This window comes from Arachis duranensis, chromosome 2 (genome assembly GCF_000817695.3).
Source record: "Arachis duranensis cultivar V14167 chromosome 2, aradu.V14167.gnm2.J7QH, whole genome shotgun sequence".
NCBI lineage: Eukaryota > Viridiplantae > Streptophyta > Magnoliopsida > Fabales > Fabaceae > Arachis > Arachis duranensis.
The window spans coordinates 63,282,596-63,299,004 of NC_029773.3; the positions used below are offsets into that span (position 1 = coordinate 63,282,596).

Below are 16,409 nucleotides of genomic sequence, written 5' to 3' on the forward strand. Positions count from 1 at the left end.
AGACTTTCCGGATTCCCAGGATCCTACTCGAAATACCACAGACAAGGTTAGACTTTCCGGATCCTCATGAATGCCGCCATCCATTTAGCTTATACCACGAAGATTCTGTTAGGGAATCTAAGAGATATGCGTCCGGCCTAAGGTAGAACGGAAGTGGTTGTCAATCACGCGCGTTCATAAGTGAGAATGATGATGAGTGTCACGGATCATCACGTTCATCAAGTTGAAGTGCAACGTATATCTTGGAATAAGAATAGAAGAGAATTGAATAGAAAGTAATGATATTTGTATTGAAACTTGATGTACAGTAGAGCTCCACACCCTTAATCTATGGTGTGCAGAAACTCCACTGTTGAAAATACATAAGTAAAAGGTTCAGGCATGGCCGAATGGCCAGCCCCCAAAACGTGATCAATAGCCTCCCAAGATGAAGAATAAAACAAAACTGAGACTAAAGATGAAACGTGGTCAAAAGACGACTAATACAATAGTTAAATGTTCTATTTATAATAAACTAGCTCCTAGGGTTTACATGAGTAAGTAATTGATGCATAAATCCACTTCCGGGGCCCACTTGGTGTATGCTTGGACTGAGCTTGATCTATCCACGAGCTGAGGCTTCTCTTGGAGTTGAACTCCGAATTATGACGTGTTTTGTGCGTTCAACTCCGGATCATGACGTTTTTCTGGCGTTTAACTCCAGACAGCAGCATGTACTTGGCGTTCAACGCCAAGTTACGTCGTCAATTTCCGAATAAAGTATGGACTATTATATATCGCTGGAAAGCCCTGGATGTCTAATTTCCAACGCTGTTAAGAGCGCGCCAATTGGAGTTCTTTAGCTCAAGAAAATCCATTTCGAGTGCAGGGAGGTCAGATTCCAACAGCATCAGCAGTCCTTTTGTCAGCCTTTTTCAGAGTTTTGCTCAAGTCCCTCATTTTCAGCCAGAATTTACCTAAAATCACAGAAAATCACACAAACTCATAGTAAAGTCCAGAAATGTGAATTTAACATAAAAACTAATGAAAACATCCCTAAAAGTAGCTCAAACTTACTAAAAACTATCTAAAAATAATGCCAAAAAGTGTATAAATTATCCGCTCATCAGCCCTCCACCATGGCAAGGCTAGTTTTTCCTCATCTTATTTGCCATCTATGTTACTCAGCTGGAGTTATCATAGAAGGAGACATCCCCATTGAGGAGGATAAGCCCATCACTAAGAAGAGGATGGAGAAAACAAGAGAGCCCACTCATGGATCCCAAGAGACGCATGAGGAAGCTCATCACCAAGAAATTCCAGAGATTCCTCAAGGGATGCACTTTCCTCCCAAAAATTATTGGGAACAACTCAACACTTCTCTAGAAGACTTGAGTTACAATATGGATCAATTAAGGGTGGAACATCAAGAGCACTCCATCATTCTCCATGAAATTAGAGAAGATCAAAGAGCAATGAGAGAGGAGCAACAAAGGCAAGGAAGAGACATAGAAGAGCTCAAGGACATCATTGGTTCTTCAAGAAGAAAGGGCCACCATCACTGAGGTGGACTCATTCCTTGTTCTTATTTCTCTGTTTTTTCGGTTTTTATGCTTAATATTTATCTATATTTGTGTCTTTCCTACATGATCATTAGAGTCTAGTAACTATGTCTTAAGGCAATGAATAATTCTATTAATCATTCACCTCTCTTAAAAAAAATATGTTTTTAATTCAAAAGATCAAGAAGTACATGAATTTCGAATTTATCCTTGAAATTAGTTTAATTATATTGATGTGGTGACAATACTTTTTGTTTTCTGACTGAATGCTTAAACAGTGCATAATTTTGATCTTGTTGTTTATGAATGTTAAAATTGTTGGCTTTTGAAAGAATGATGAACAAAGAGAAATGTTACTGATAATCTGAAAAATCATAAATTTGATTCTTGAAGCAAGAAAAAGCAGTGAATAGAAAAACCTTGCGGAAAAAAAAATTTGGCGAAAAAAATTAGAAAGAAAAAGAAAAAGCAAGCAGAAAAAGCCAATAGCCCTTAAAACCAAAAGGCAGGGGTAAAAAGGATCCAAGGCTTTGAGCATCAATGGATAGGAGGGCCCAAGGAAATAAAAAACCAGGCCTAAACGGCTAAATCAAGCTGTCCCTAACGATGTGCTTGTGGCATGTAGGTCCATGAGACTGAGTGGTTAAAGTCGTGATCCAAAGCAAAAAGAGTGTGCTTAAGAACTTTGGACACCTCTAATTGGGGACTTTAGCAAAGCTGAGTCACAATCTGAAAAGGTTCACCCAATTATGCGTCTGTGGCATTTATGTATCTGGTGGTGATACTGGAAAACAAAGTGCTTAGGGCCACGGCCAAGACTCATAAAAGTAGCTGTGTTCAAGAATCAACAAACTTAACTAGGAGAATCAATAACACTATCTGAAATTCTAAGTTCTTATAGATGCCAATCATTCTAAACTTCAAAGGAAAAAGTGAGATGCCAAAACTGTTTAGAAGCAAAAAGCTACTAGTCCCGCTCATCTAATTAGAACTAATATTCATTGATATTTTCGAATTTATAGTATGTTCTCTTCTTTTTATCCTATTTTATTTTTAGTTGCTTGGGGACAATGGCATTGTTTTTAGGTAGTTTTTAGTAGGATCTAGCTACTTTTAGGGATGTTTTCATTAGTTTTTATGCTAAATTTACATTTCTGAACTTTACTATGAGTTTGTTTGTTTTTTTGTGATTTCAGGTATTTTCTGGCTGAAATTGAGGGACCTGAGCAAAACTATGATAAAAGGCTGACAAAGGACTGCTGATGCTGTTGGAATCTGACCTCTCTGCACTCAAAATGGATGTTCCGGAGCTACAGAACTCCAAATAGCGCGATCTTAACCGCGTTAGAAAGTAGACATCTAGAGCTTTCCAGAAATATATAATAGTCCATACTTTATTTGAGATTAGACGATGTGAACTGGCGCTCAACGCCAGTTTCATGCTGCATTCTGGAGTCAAACGCCAGAAACACGTCACGAACCAGAGTTGAACGCCAAACACATGTTACAACTTGGCGTTCAACTCCAAAAGAAGCCTCTACATGTGTAGAGCTCAAGATCACCCCAAGCACACACCAAGTGGGCCCTGGAAGTGGATTTCTGCATTAATTACTTATTTCTGTAAACCCTAGTAGCTGGTCTAGTATAAATAGGACATTTTACTATTGTATTAGACATCTTTGGACGCCTAGTCCCTAGACCAAGTCCTTCTCCCTATTTTCGAATTCATATCACATTTTGGGGGCTAGCCATTCGGCCATGCCATGACCACTATCACTTATGTATTTTCAACGGTGGAGTTTCTACACACCATAGATTAAGGGTGTGGAGCTCTGCTGTACCTCGAGTTTCAATGCAATTACTACTATTTTCTATTCAATTCAGTTTATTCCTGTTCTAAGATATTCGTTGCACTTAACCATGACGAATGTGATGATCTGTGACACTCATCATCATTCTCACTTATGAACGCGTGACTGACAACCACTTTCGTTCTACCTTAGACCGAGCACATATCTCTTGGATTCCTTAATCAGAATCTTCGTGGTATAAGCTAGAATTGATGGCGGTATTCATGAGAATCCAGAAAGTCTAAACCTTGTCTGTGGTATTCTGAGTAGGATTCAGGGATTAAATGATTGTGACGAGCTTCAAACTCGCGATTGTTGGGCATCATGACAAACGCAAAAGAATCAATGGATTCTATTCCGACATGATCGAGAACCGAAAGATGATTAGCCATGCTGTGACAGAGCATTTGGACCATTTTCACTGAGAAGATGGGATGTAGCCATTGACAATGGTGATGCCCTACATACAGCTTGCCATGGAAAGGAGTAAGAAGGATTGGATGAAGACAGTAGGAAAGCAGAGATTCAGAAGGAGCACAGCATCTTCATACGCCTATCTGAAATTCCCACCAATGATTTACATAAATATTTCTATCTTTATTTTCTGTTTATTTATTATTATTATTCGAAAACTCCATAATCATTTATTATCCGCCTAACTGAGATTTACAAGATGACCATAACTTGCTTTATACCAACAATCTCCGTGGGATCGACCCTTACTCACGTAAGGTTTATTACTTGAATGACCCAATGCACTTGCTGGTTAGTTGTGCAGAGTTGTGAAGAAAGTGCCGAGTTATAAACGTGCATACCAAGTTGAATGCCATTATTAGAGATCACAATTTCGTGCACCACTTGTTTCTATCTAAGATATTCATTCGCACTTCAATATGATGAATGCGATGATCCGCGACACTCATCACCATTCTCAATCTTTGAACGCGTGCCTGACAACCACATCCGTTCTACATTAGATTGAATGAGTATCTCTTGGATTCCTTAATCAGAGTCTTCGTGGTATAAGCTAGAATCCATTGGCAGCATTCTTGAGAATCCAGAAAGTCTAAACCTTGTCTATTGTATTCCGAGTAGGATTCATGGATTGAATGACTGTGACGAGTTTCAAACTCACAAGGGTTGGGCGTAGTGACAGACGCAAAAGGATCAATGGATCCTATTCCAGCATGAGTGAGGACCGACAGATGATTAGCCATGCGGTGACAGCGCACCTGGACCATTTTCACTGAGAGGACGGATTTTAGCCATTGACAACGGTGATCCACCAACACACAGCTTGCCATAGGAGGAACCTTGCGTGCGTAAATAAGAAGACAGGGAAAAGCAGAGATTCAAAAGACAAAGCATCTCCAAAACTCCAACATATTCTCCGTTACTGCATAACAAGTATTATTTAATCTATGCTCTCTTATTCATTTGCAAGTCAACTGATAATTATAATTGATATCCTGTCTAAGAGTTACAAGATAACCATAGCTTGCTTCAAGCCAACAATCTCCGTGAGATTCGACCCTTACTCACGTAAGGTATTACTTGGACGACCCAGTGCACTTGCTGGTTAGTGGTACCAATTGTGAAAAGTGTGATTTATAATTTTGTGCACCAGGGCAGGGGGTAGTACGAAGCAAAATAGGGAAAAGGATAAAGTTTGTAAGGCTTGGGATAGAGTGTGGAATAAGTAGGGCATTGGATTGAGGGATGTATTGAGAAAAGTGACCAGTGCATGTGGAGGGAAGCAAGTAAGGACAAATGAATTCAAAATCTTGTACTTTAGGGGTGTCTTCGAGACTTTGAAGAGTTATATGCATAGCTCCATATAAAATTGGACCATAGGGTGGTTGAAAGACTTATGCATGCACAAGAGAGACTAATGCATGTGCCTTGCTCAATGGACTAGTGAGTGAAAGCTATTAGAGATTTTATAGGTGCTCACATGCTTCTACCTTCAAAATTCAAATGGAAATTGAAGATGGAAAACAAAAGATGGTCATAAAAAAATATGAAAACATGCATTAAAAGAAACAAGAAATATTTGATAAGCACAAGAGGGGAGAACGTGCATAAGATGCACTCCTATGCAAAGGGGCAACTGATGCATGAAATTGTGATACACAATGGCGCCAACAACTTGGTCGCACAATTGTAATCTCAACTCTTTTTCACAACTTCACACAACTAACCAGCAAGTGCACTGGGTCGTCCAGGTAATAAACCTTACGTGAGTAAGGATCGATCCCACGGAGATTGTTGGCTTGAAGCAAGCTATGGTCACCTTGTAAATCTCAATCACTCGGATTTAAATGGGTTATGGAAATTTTATAATTAAAAGATAAATAAAACATAAAATAAAGATAGAGATACTTTTGTAATTCATTGGTGGGAATTTCAGATAAGCGTATGGAGATGCTTCATCCCTCATGACTCTCTGCTTTCCTACTGCCTTCATCCAATCCTTCATACTCCTTTCTATGGCAAGCTATATGTTGGGTTTCACCGGAATCAATGGCTACCTCCCGTCCTCTCAGTGAAAATGGTCCAAATGCGCAGCGGATAATTTATACGCTTTTTGGCATTATTTTTAGGTAGTTTTTAGTATGATCTAGTTACTTTTAGGGATGTTTTCATTAGCTTTTATGCTAAATTCACAATTCTGGACTTTACTATGAGTTTGTGTGTTTTACTGTGATTTCAGGTATTTTCTGGCTGAAATTGAGGGACCCGAGCAAAACTCTGAGAAAAGGCTGACAAAGGACTGCTGATGCTGTTGGATTCTGACCTCCCTGCACTCAAAATGGATTTTCTGGAGCTATGGAACTCCAAATGGAGCGCTTTTAACGGCTTTGGAAATTAGACATCCAGAGCTTTCCAGCAATATATAATAGTCCATACTTTATTAGGAATTTCATGACGTAAACTGGCGCTCAACGCCAGTTCCATGCTGCATTCTGGAGTCAAACGCCAGAAACAGGTCACGAACCAGAGTTGAACACCCAAAACACGTTACAACTTCGCGTTCAACTTCAAAAGAAGCCTCAGCTCGTGGATAGATCAAACTCAGCCCAAACATACACCAAGTGGGCCCTGGAAGTAGATTTATGCATCAATTACTTACTCATGTAAACCCTAGTAGCTAGTCTAGTATAAATAGGATAGTTTACTATTGTATTAGGAATCTTTGAATGTTTAGTTCTTAGACCTTGGGGGCTGGCCTCTCGGCCATGCCTGAACCTTCATCACTTATGTATTTTCAACGGTGGAGTTTCTCCACACCATAGATTAAGGGTGTGGAGCTCTGTTGTAACTCAAGTTGCAATTACTATTATTTTCTATTCAATTCGATTTATTCCTGTTCTAAGATACCATTCGTACTTCAACTTGATGGATGTGATGATCCGTGACACTCATCATCATCCATCCATATGAATGCATGCCTTACAACCACTTCTGTTCTACAAGCGAAAGCTAGAGTGCGTATCTCTTGGATTCCTTAATCAGAATCTTCGTGGTATAAGCTAGAATTGATGGCGGCATTCATGAGAATCTGGAAAGTCTAAACCTTGTCTGTGGTATTCCGAGTAGGATTCTGGGATTGAATGACTGTGACGAGCTTCAAACTCGCGATTGCTGGGTGTGATGACAAACGCAAAAGAATCAAGGGATTCTATTCCAACATGATCGAGAACCAACAGATGATTAGCCGTGCCGTGACAGAGCATTTGGACCTTTTTCACTGATAGGATGGGATGTAGCCATTGACAACGGTGATGCCCTACATACAGCTTACCATGGAAAGGAGTAAGAAGGATTGGATGGATGCAGTAGGAAAGCAGAGATTCAAAAAGAATACAGCATCTCCATACACTTATCTGAAATTCCTACCAATGAAATCACATAAGTATTTCTATCCTTTATCAATAAATTAATTATCTCTTTATATTTTCGAAAACCCAATAATCAATTATTATCCGCCTGACTGAGATTTACAAGATGACCATAGCTTGCTTCATACCAACAATCTCTGTGGGATCGACCCTTACTCACGTAAGGTATTACTTGGACGACCCAGTACACTTGTTGGTTAGTTGTGCGGAGTTGTGACTAAGTGTGATTCACGTTCGAGAGCGCTACCAAGTTATTGGAGCCATTGTTGATGATCACAATTCTGTGCACCAAGTTTTTGGCGCCGTTGCCGGGGATTGTTCGAGTATGGACAACTAACGGTTCGTCTTGTTGCTCAGATTAGGTAATTTTCTTTTCAAAAAGTTTTCAAAAAAAATTTTTCAAAAAAATTTTTCTTTATTTTCGTTTTTCTAAAGAATATTTTTGAAAAAAATAATAAAAATACAAAAAAAATTATAAAATCATAAAAATCAAAAATATTTTGTATTTCTTGTTTGAGTCTTGAGTCAACTTTTAAGTTTGGTGTCAATTGCATGCTTTAAAAAATTTTTCTTGCATTTTTCGAAAATTCATGTATTGATGGTGTTCTTCATGATCTTCAAGTTGTTCTTGACAAGTCTTCTTGTTTGATCTTGATGTTTTCTTGTTATGTGTTGTTTGTTGTTTTTCATATGCATTTTTCGTTTGTTAGTGTCCATGCATTAAAGATTTCTAAGTTTGGTGTCTTGCATATTTTCTTTGCATCAAAAATTTTTCAAAATTATGTTCTTGATGTTCATCATGATCTTCAAAGTGTTCTAGGTGTTCATCTTGATATTCATAGTGTTCTTGCATGCATCATGAGTTTTGATTCATAATTTTCATCTTGTGAGTCATTTTTATGTTTTTCTCTCTCATCATCAAAAATTCAAAAACAAAAAATATCTTTTCCTTATTTCTCTCCAAATTTTCAAAATTTTGGGTTGACTTGGTCAAAAAATTTTAAAAATTAGTTGTTTCTTACAAGTCAAGTCAAATTTTCAATTTTAAAAATCTTATCTTTTCAAAACTTTTTCAAATCAAATCTTTTTCATTTTTATCTTATTAATTTCAAAAATTTCAAAATATTTTTTCAAAATCTTTTTCTTAATTTTATTTCAAAATTTCGAAATTACACTAACAATTAATGTGATTGATTCAAAAATTTGAAGTTTGTTACTTTCTTGTTAAGAAAGGTTCAATCTTTAAACTCTAGAATCTTATCTTTTAGTTTCTTGTTAATCAAGTAATCAATTTTAATTTTAAAAATTAAATCTTTTTCAAAATATCTTTTTCTTAAAAATCTTATCTTTTTATCATATCTTTTTATCTTATCTTTTATCATATCTTTTTCAAAATTTTATCTTTTCCAAAAAAAAATTGATTTCAAAATATCTTACCTAACTTCTTATCTTCTTATCTTTTCAAATTTGACTTTAATATCTTTTTCAACTAACTATTTGACTTTTTGTTTGTTTCTTATCTTTTTCAAAACCACCTAACTACTTCTCTCTCTCTAATTTTCGAAAATATCTCATCCTTTTTCGAAAATTCTTTTTAATTAATTAATTGTTTTAAATTTTAATTTTAATTATATCTTATCTTTAATTTTCGAAAATCACTAACTACTTGCCCCTACCTTTACTCTTTATCCAGACTATTCATTCTCTTTTCTTTATTCCCTTTCTTCTTCTACTAACTGTAACACCCTAACTACCAAAACTCACGCTTCCGGCTGCGCAACTCTGATAGCTCGAACATTACGACAACACTTATACTATTTAATACTAAAATATGAGCCTGTTTAAAAAACTTTAAACCGCAATACCATTCCCAAAAATACTTTCGCCATACAACGTACGTCCATACATACCATACAACTCAAATAATTAAACTCTTCATAACTTCTGCGCCCAAATCCTGAAAGGGGAAAAATGTAAGGGGTGAGAACCTCATCCTCGAAAGGGTTCTCAGTAGAGGGCTTTTGAGAATTACTGTAATAGGATACATGAAGATAAACCGTACCAGTGATTAATAACCATCTTATGCCTCTTTTCAAAAACAACAGTTTACAAATAAAGTAAAGTCATAAATCTTTTCTGAAAGAGGAACTGTTCAATTCTCAAAACATCAAAGCATTTCAAAAAGGTTTATCTATACTGAACCAAAATAACCTTTCATATCTTATTCCAAACCAGAACCACAAAACCGAAATCAACTATCGGTCCATCTCATTCAACCACGGCCCTAGGCCCAAACAATCCAACCACAACCAATCCACCACAATCCAAAAGAGTTCCAGATGCAAACACAAGTAGGAAGATGCAAACACAAACAAACAGTTATTACAAGTAGAACAATTAGCAGTTAATCACATAGGCAAACCAAGTACAACATGCATACCCAAACAATGTCACATAGATGCATATGATGCATGCCTGTCCCTAGTGGCTGATGATATCATCTGTCGGTTATAGAGCCAACCCGACAAGTCCTGGTAGCTAACCATTGGACTGTCCCTCTGTCGCGCATCCCCAACTCGAGTTATACTCATCATAAACTTGATCATAAACATGATCCATATCCATCACCCTCACTGGTGAATATTTCGGGGGCGAGCTCATCTGGGACTTTCACAGTGCCCGGCCACACTTACGACATAGGGTCAACAGAGTATCAAGTCTCAACTTGGAGCACGTGGTGGCTAGCCACTGCTACTACCTAGGGAAACTCGTATCTCAGATAGTGGAAGTGCAAATCACAATTATCAATAATTTAGCATATACATGCATTCATTCTCATCCGTGGATCAACATCCATCTCAGCCATCCGGCTCACGGTTCAGTCCAGAACCAGCCAGTCAGCCATACGGCCCATAACTCATTCGGTAATTAGCCAATATTAATAATTACACACAGCCATTCCGGCTCACGGTTCAATCCAGAACCAGCCAATATTCATATCATTCAAAGCCATTCCAGCTCACAACAAAACAGCACTTCCACATTCAAAATCATCAAATTATGAAATCGGAATTTAAGCCATAAATCATTTTCTCAATTCATTTCACTTTGAAATCAAGTTTCAACTCTTTTCAGCCTTGGCTTTAAAGATCTTATTTCTCAAATCATCTCAGGCTCATAAGCCAAATTTACTCAAAGTGAGTTTCCTTTTTAAAACAAAGCCACTCTTGGTATTCTCTCTCCAAAACTTCCAAAACCATGGCAAGTTAAGGATTTATTTCAAAGTATTCAAAACCACCCATCCAACAATGGGATTTTATAACAAAAGCTTCTCGGCAGAGTCCCAAGTCTTTAGGGAAGGTCAACCTATATCAATTCCTTAAAATTCATTGAAACTCTTAAAGTCATGGATTCTCGGTTCAAGTAAATAAAACTGAAATTTATTATGAAACCGACCATACAAAATCACAAGTTCCAACCCGGTCCAAAAATCAACTCATTTGAAACGGAACCGGTTCATTTGAATCAAACCACTTTCAGGTTTCTTTTTGGAACCCATTTTTCTAACTCTTCCAAATTGCCTCAAACTTAATTACTCAATCAAAAGTCTAGGTTCCTTTAAAAATCACTAAAAGCTCCTTTTTATATTGAAATTAAAATAAGAGCATCATTCTTTCCTTCAGTGATTCAAACGGTAAAAATAGTTCATTTCTAAATAAGTTGAACCCAAGGCATAAAGTTCACTAAATAAATTAAGCTTGAAAACATCAATATTCTCTTAATAAATCAAATAATAAAACTTCTCAAATCCAACCCTTTTTAAGTAACTTTTCAAACAAGACTAGGATTTTGTAGAAATTTCGGCAGCACCTCCCTTAAAACTTGGACTTTTGCCACCCGGTTCGGGTCCCAACTAAACCGTTTCTCATTCCTTTTCAACAGCTCAAAACCAGAAATAAATTCAAAAGCAAGCTAAATCCAACAGTCGCCTCAGTGGCATATCTCAAGGAAACCATTTCAAAATCAAATCAATATCGACTGATTTAACTCATTTCCAAAGCTTTAAAGAAACGGTTCAATAACAAATCATTTGTCCAAAACCAAATCAATTAAAATAAACCAGGCTGAATTCAAAAGTGCAATAACAAATCATTTGTCCAAAACCAAATCAATTAAAATAAACCAAGTTGAATTCAAAAGTGCATTCGACTTTTCATATCATCAAAATAATTAACTCAATTCAAATCAACCCCCAACGGATTAAACTCAGATATCAAAGCTTCAAAAGAATCAACTCCAAAAGCATTTCATTTTACAAATCCACACAACAACCCATTCATCAAAACCAAATTATGGTTACATTCATCCAGGACCATCAACAACATATAAGGATTATACAATCACCAAATACATTATCTCACATCAGTATCCATATGTAATAATTCCAATAATAAACTATAGTTTTCGGAAAACGCCCCTACCTCAAAACGCAATTCCATAACCCAAACGCGTCACAGAGTCATTTCCACCTCAACCCGAAATCAACAACAACCGCAACCTCAGCTTCAAGCCATATTTGCAATAACCATAGCATCACTAATCACAACATATAATAATCAGGACTCGACGCCATGTTATCAAAACTCATATTCTTTAACCGAACACAACAGAATACCAACGCGAGATCATTCGAAACATAATTTCTTACCAGAATAACACAATGAGGCAGCTACGATTTCGAATCGGCCCCGGCACAACTCCGGCGGCGGCCAGAAGCTCCAGTGGATCAACTATAAAACCGCGCAACATCAAAACCTTCTCGAAATCCAAAATGACTGAAATCACAAATTAAAACCCTTACCGACACACTTTTCCGGCGGCGGCAGTAGGGTCTCAATTGGGAGAAGCTCAGCCCAAAGCTCCATCGGCGATCCCGGAAGTCTCAGAACTACTCTCGGCGGTCAGTATCGCAGAGACGCAACTCCCTCGTCTGGCAGTGGCACCTGCGGTGGCCTGAACACTCTTCTGGCTGCAGTTCAGCTTGCCATCACCCGCAACGACGAGCTCAGGTGGTGACGGACATAACCCTCCTCCTCCTTACTCGTTCCGATCTCCCTCTCTCCAGTGGCAACAAGGGAAATGGCAGATCCTTCACAATGGCGGCGGCAAGCTCGCGGTGACGAGCAGACCGGCGACTGGGCGGCGCGACCCTTTCCCCCATCGCGACCTTCTCCCTCGCCTCAAATCGGCTCTGCGACGGCGGCGCGGGTGGATTAGGTGCGGCAGTTCCAACGGAGATGAGTTCCTCCGGCTCGTGCAGCTGCGGCGACAGTGCGGCCTCAGGGGGACGGCGACGCCTCCGTCCGCGGACCCTCCCTCTCCATCACATCTCTCTTCAGCTGGCGGCGATGAAGACGATCGGCATAGTGTTGGGCTCGGCGGCTGCGTCGCTCTCCTCACCTCCCCCGCCAGCGAACTCTTTCCTTCTTCTCCCTCTATTTCGATTTCTTTCTCCCCTTGGGTCTCACTGTATGCGTGTGGTGTTGTTGTTGTTGCTGCGCAGCATAGGCAGTAAGGAAGGGGTTGGGCTGCGCAGCGTGGAGGAAGGATGGAAGGGGAATGGGTTTAGCAAAATTAGGGTTAGGGGCATTATGGTAATTTCACATAAAATTGGGAATAATATAGTAATTGAAACCCAAATTAAATCCAACACTATTTGTACATAGAAAATACTATTTGTTCATCAATATCACAATTATTTTCAATAAAATGTCCAAATCAAATAATTAGAAATAATATACTTAATTTCTTCATTTTCCAAGATAGCAGTAATAATATTTAAAATATTACTTATCTAATCCAAATCATATAAAATCCTTATTATTTCATAACTATCAACCTTATACTTTAAATATAGAGAATAATCCAATAATTATAAAATTGGATAATAATCATAACTTATCTCAAATCCAATAAATCAAAACTTGCCTTAATTATCTATAATAAAATAATCTCTGAAATTAAGGCTATAAATAACTGTAGGATTTGAGACTTGCTCACAATAAGACTTTTCAAAGATTCTGGGTCTTACACTAACAATAAGGAACCTCTTTACTGTGATATAGAGGATTCCTCTTTCTTTTCTTTTTCTCTTCTCTTTCATATGAGCAGGAATAAGGAAAAAGGCATCTTTGTTAAAGCTGATCTAGAACCTGAAAGGACTCTGAAGAGGAAACTAAGAGAAGCTAAATTACAACAATCCAGAGACAACCTTTCTGAAATTTTTGAACAAGAGAAGGAGATGGCAGCCGAACCCAACAACAATAATGCAAGGAGAATGCTAGGTGATTTCACTAAACCAACGTCCAAATTTTATGGAAGAAGTATCTCTATTCCTGCCATTGGAGCAAACAATTTTGAGCTGAAACCTCAATTAGTTGCTTTAATGCAACAGAACTGCAAGTTTCATGGACTTCCATCTGAAGATCCTTATCAATTTTTAACTGAGTTCTTGCAAATTTGTGAGACTGTTAAGACGAATGGAGTAGATCCTGAAGTCTACAGGCTCATGCTTTTCCCTTTTGCTGTAAGAGACAAAGCTAGGACATGGTTGGACTCACAACCTAAAGATAGCCTGGACTCTTGGGATTAGCTGGTCACGGCCTTATTGGCTAAGTTCTTTCCTCCTCAAAAGTTGAGCAAGCTTAGAGTGGATGTTCAGACCTTCAAACAAAAAGATGGTGAATCCCTCTATGAAGCTTGGGAAAGATACAAACAGATGACCAAAAGATGTCCTTCTGACATGTTTTTAGAATGGACCATGATAGATATATTCTATTATGGTCTATCTGATTTTTCCAAGATGTCATTAGACCATTCTGCAGGTGGATCCATTCACCTAAAGAAAACACCTGCAGAAGCTCAAGAGCTTATTGACATGGTTGCAAATAACCAATTCATGTACACTTCTGAGAGGAATTCTGTGAATAATGGGACACCTCAGAGGAAGGGAGTTCTTGAAATTAAAACTCTAAATGCCATATTGGCTCAAAATAAAATGTTCACTCAGCAAGTCAACATGATTTCTCAAAGTCTGAATGGATGGCAAAATGCATCCAACAGTACTAAAGAGGTAGCTTCTGAAGAAGCTTATGATCCTGAAAACCCTGCAATGACAGAGGTTAATTACATGGGTGAACCTTATGGAAACACCTATAATTCATCATGGAGAAATCATCCGAATTTCTCATGGAAACATCAACAAAGGCCTCAACAAGGCTTTAATAATGGTGGAAGAAATAGGCTCAGCAATATCAAGCCTTATCCATCATCTTCTCAGCAACAGACAGAGAATTATGAACAGAATACCTCTAACTTAGCAAATTTAGTCTCTGATCTGTCTAAGGCCACTTTAAGTTTCATGAATGAAACAAGGTCCTCCATAAAAAATCTGGAGGCACAAGTAGGCCACCTGAGTAAGAAAATCACTGAAATCCCTCCTAGTACTCTCCCAAGCAATACTGAAGAAAATCCAAAAAGAAAGTGCAAGGCCATTGATATAATCAATATGGCCGAACCTAGAGAGGAAGGAGAGGACGTGAATCCCAATGAGGAAGACCTCATGGGACGTCCCTTAAGCAAGAAGGAGTTCCCTATTGAGGATCTAAAGGAATCTGAGACTCATATAGAGACAATAGAGATTCCATTAAATCTCCTTCTGCCATTCATGAGCTCTGAAGACTATTCTTCCTCTGAAAAGGATGAAGATGTAACTGGAGAGCAAGTTGCTCAATATCTAGGAGCCATCATGAAGCTAAATGCCAAGTTATTTGGTAATGAGAGGAAGCATGAACAACTTCTATCAATGCAGAGTCAAACAGAGCCCCCACAGTCAAACTCTAAGTTTGGTCTTGGGAGGCCACAACCAAACTCTAAGTTTGGTGTTGAACCCCCACATTCAAACTCTGAGTTTGGTGTTGGGAGGTCCTAACATTGACCTGATCACCTGTGAGGCTCCATGAGATCCCCCCATTGACATTAAAGAAGCGCTTGTTAGGAGGCAACCCAATTTTTATTTATCTTATTTTATTTTATTTTCATTGTTCTTTTATGTTTTATTAGGTTCATGATCATGAGGAGTCACGAAAAAAATATTTAAATTAAAAACAGAATAAAAAACAGCAGAAGAAAAATCACACCCTGGAGGAAGGACTTACTGGCGTTTAAACGCCAGTAAAGAGCATCTGGCTGGCGCTCAACGCCAGAACAGAGCATGGAGCTGGCGCTGAACGCCAAAAACAAGCATGGAACTGGCGTTCAACGCCAGAAATATGCTGCACATGGGCGTTGAACGCTCAGAACATGTATCACTTCGGCGTTTAAATGCCAGAATTGCATGCAAAGGCATTTTACATGCCTAATTAGTGCAGGGATGTAAAATCCTTGACATCTCAGGATCTGTGGACCCCACAGGATCCCCACCTACCATATTCTCCCCGCTTCTTAACATTCATCCTCTCTTACCAATCACCTCAATCTCTCTTCCCCATCACCTCTTCACCACTCCCATCCATCCATCTCTTCCCCACCCAATCCCACCCATATGGCCAAAACATACACATCTCTCCCTCTCCTCCATATCTTCTTCCCCTTCCATTCTTTCTTCTTTGCTCGAGGGCGAGCAACATTCGAAGTTTGGTGTGGTAAAAGCATAGCTTTTTTTTGCTTTTCTTGCTTTTCCATAACCATTGATGGCACCTAAGGCCAAAGAAACCTCAAAAAAAAGAGAGAAAAGAAAGAGAAAAGAAAAGAAAAGACAAAAGCTTCCACCTCTGAGTCATGGGAGATGGAGATATTCATCTCAAGGGTCCATAACTCAGTAGAAGAGCATTTGACTGCACATCAAGAGAGCATGAGAAATTCCCTCATCAAGAAATCCCTGAGATACCTCAGGGGATACATGTTCCTCCACATAATTATTGGAAGCAACTAAGGGTAGGAACACCAAAATCACTAGGGATCATGCAACAGAAGCAAGGAAGAGACATAAAGGAGCTCAAAAAGCACCATTGGTTCTTCAAGAGGGCGCCACCCTCACTAAGGTGGACTCATTCCTT

The 16,409-nt window shown here is 38.5% G+C and overlaps 1 long non-coding RNA gene and 1 other non-coding gene across 3 annotated transcripts; both read right to left on the reverse strand.

Annotated features, from left to right (window-relative positions):
* Window positions 1–9,212: 9,212 nt before the first annotated feature.
* Window positions 9,213–12,876, reverse strand: LOC127744837 (uncharacterized). Of its 2 annotated transcripts, XR_008006001.1 has the most exons (4): window positions 12,155–12,876; window positions 12,002–12,083; window positions 11,775–11,889; window positions 9,213–9,250 (listed from the first exon to the last, which is right to left on the reverse strand). It is a non-coding gene; the product is annotated as an uncharacterized LOC127744837 (long non-coding RNA). The 2 variants fall into 2 exon arrangements; XR_008006000.1 differs by lacking the exon at window positions 9,213–9,250 and having other exon boundaries at window positions 11,489–11,889.
* Window positions 12,877–13,993: 1,117 nt separating this feature from the next.
* Window positions 13,994–14,097, reverse strand: LOC127745285 (small nucleolar RNA R71). The gene has a single exon (XR_008006482.1). It is a non-coding gene; the product is annotated as a small nucleolar RNA R71 (small nucleolar RNA).
* Between the last annotated feature and the right edge of the window lie 2,312 nt (window positions 14,098–16,409).